Consider the following 3,227-nt stretch of genomic DNA (forward strand, 5'->3'; position numbering starts at 1 on the left):
TAAGTTACCTTTCTTTGAACTTTTGTATACAATGTGAATGAGCACTTCATAGACCACATTTAACTAAATGCCTTCATAATCAATAATCACAAACTATTCATTATCTGTATTTTTTCTAATTAGAACCCACATTCTAGAAAAATGCTGTGCGTGAATTAAATACAAATGAATTTACTGACTACATTATGGCATTTAGGATGGTTTGCTGTATGTTTGCTGGTAGTTTAAGAACTAACCAGCAAGCCCCAAGTTGCAACTGGAGGTTTGAGTTAATACATTTACAAAAAATAGTGTAATTTTTCTTAAATGCTTAGAAAAATAGTAAGTGTTCATGAATAATATTCCAGTGAAGTCATAATTATTTTATAGAGTTAAGTTTTCATATATAATATATAGAACAAGATATGATTATTTAACTGTGAAATATTAATTCACTTTGAAATAAGTAAATAAATAAATAAATATCCTTTGCTTCAAAAGGTAAAAACAAGTGTAGACCTTTTTATCACTGGAATAAAATTTCTGCTAAGAGTTTAATTTAAAAAATATATGTTGGTCACTACTCTTAATTATTAAAATCAAATTTTGTGGCTTCAATTTGATCATTTATTTCTATTATCAAACCATTTATGTTTCAACTGGTTTAGGAAGTATATTTAAATTCAGGCTAGTGAATATTCAGGCTAGTATAAGAAAGATACAGTGTTGCAATATTTTAATTAATGTATTTGAAAATTATAACTGCATATTTATCAATTTAAAATTTTACTTTAATTATTACTAGTTGCTCTTTTACAATTTAAAATTTACTAATGGGTATATGGTTTTCATAGAAATTAAGGAATTTGTCCAAGATTACATAGGTTTAGGCAGTTAAATGGATTAGAAGAGGCACTTAATTATATTTTTCTGTTTAATTTTGAAGAAAGTTAGAAGGATATTTAAATATATTTTTCTATCTTATTTTGAAAAGCTTTTTCTACTATACTCCCTATACCTGTCACTGAAGTAAACTTACACATCTTGTTATTCATTGTTTAACAAGCCTAAGTATTGCACAGATGCTCAACATGCCAACATATTTTAAATGAAAATTAAAATAATTTCTCAAAGATATATACAGAGAAGTCATCGAGTAAAGATAGGGGAAAGGATATTCTAGAATGAATAGTTTGAGCAAATACATGGATACAGGAATATAATATAAAAGGAATTCCATGATATTTACCGGGCAGGGGAGATACCATGATGAAGAAAGTGGTTTTCCCAGGGCGATGCTTACCCACTACACTCTGAATATGCTGAAATTATGATTTCCCCAAATGTGGGATAGTAGACTATATAATTTGTGGTAACGGAGGACTGCTATCTTATTTTCCCCTAAAAATAAAAAAATAAAAATAAAAGGACTTCAGTGAGATTAGACCACAGAGGCCACATTATAGACCATAGAATGAGAGTGTGTGTCTATGAGTGTTAGGGACAGGGGTGGTAGGTAAGAGATAATATTTGTCTCATATGCTAGGGCATTAAGAAGAGAGTTTGTATTACATGAAAAAAAGTAATAAACAAGATCAGATGGACATTTCTGAATCTCAGTCTTGCAGAGCAGAAGCAAATATTTAAAGAAAAAAGATTGCTATGGTATTCTTCTCCCTATCCTCTCAACCCTCAAATAATTGCAGTTTTCCTTTGCGTGTGATAATAATGTTGGTTCCGGAATGCTATGATTAAAATGATGCCAAGAAATAATAGTAAACTCAAAATAAGCTGATCTAATTCTCTTTCATTTTTAATATAAACAAACAAAAAAGTTGAACCTGAGCATCGGTCTGACATCGTTAAGTGAAGGTTAAGTTATCTCACATAGCCTATATTTGCTGAAATCGTTGAAATGTAGCTAATGGAGTAGATTTCAAGGTATAGTATGATCATAATAATATCTACTTTTAAAATATCAATATCCATATCCAGTGGCCCTAAGCAAAATAAGCCCTTAGGAAACATTCACACTTTTCGGGTCTCCCCAATCCCTCAACACTATTTCCTATCCACAAAATGTAGACAAAGTTAACCAAATAGTAACTATCATTTCATGTAAAAATTGTGATCGCACACTCTGTGCTGACACAGGGTCACAACCCAGGGTTTGAAAAATACTGACAAAATGGCCTGAGAAAATTCTATTTCACTATGTTAACCACAATTCTGTCACACGGTCAAGATCAGCTACCCTGTTGAATGCTACCTTCATATTAATTCTCTGTGCCCCTAATTACAATTACAAAGTGTTGAATGCTTTAATTTTTCATGTCCAAATGGTTTTGAGATAATATAAATATTTAAAGCAATCAGAGGAAGATAAATAAATGATATGTAGAGAAACATTTTATATTCTTATAAACTTTGGGAGTTTAATTGTATAAGCTGTGATATATTTATCAAATATAAAAGAGAAAATTGAGCCAATAAATTGTGATGTAGGATATGGTGGGAAATCATCCTAAAAACCATGGAGTGGTTGCTGTAAGTAACTTTTAAGGGGTTATCATTATATTAACCCTGTTTGTGATGGCTTTGCATCTTACTTTTCCTTGGCAGAAGTTGAATACATTGAGTCAACAAAAATAGCAAAATATATTTTAGTCATCAAAAATCAGGAAGGCACAGATTTAAAACAACAGCCATGGAATATAAGCAGAAACTGAGGTGAAATGAACATGATTTGTGCTGACAGCGACATCCAAAATTATATACAGAATGGTCTGCATTCTGAAATTTTGCAACTGTGCATGAGAACTTGGCATTTAATATGTTAATATGAATGCCTTTGATCTTTATTGAGGTTTAAGTAAATTAATTAGTATGTGGATATTTTAAGAATATCAATAATTAATACCTTTATATAGTAATTACTATGTATCATTTACCCTTGTTAGTATTTTATATACGTGTGTACACACATATAACTTAATTCTCTCAACAACTAAAGCAATTATTATCTTTACATAGAACAGTTATTATCTTTATTTTATAATGATCTAATTCAGGCACAGAGAAAGTAAGTTTACCAGGGAAATTTTACTGAGGCCGTATTGCCCTACAGTCAGTCCATGCTCTGTACAACACTGCGCTGTGCTACTTATTTTAGGTTTCTATTTTTGTATTACCTTTTTGTGTATCTTGCCTGTGTTAAATCTGTAAAGATATTTAACCATTAGAGTAAC

General features: G+C 30.4%; 1 non-coding gene across 1 annotated transcript; it reads left to right on the forward strand.

The window, feature by feature from the left end:
* Positions 1 to 1,220: 1,220 nt before the first annotated feature.
* Positions 1,221 to 1,383, forward strand: LOC144305664 (U1 spliceosomal RNA). The gene has a single exon (XR_013372677.1). It is a non-coding gene; the product is annotated as a U1 spliceosomal RNA (small nuclear RNA).
* Positions 1,384 to 3,227: the final 1,844 nt, after the last annotated feature.

Source organism: Canis aureus, chromosome 35 (assembly GCF_053574225.1).
Source record: "Canis aureus isolate CA01 chromosome 35, VMU_Caureus_v.1.0, whole genome shotgun sequence".
NCBI classification, from domain to species: domain Eukaryota; kingdom Metazoa; phylum Chordata; class Mammalia; order Carnivora; family Canidae; genus Canis; species Canis aureus.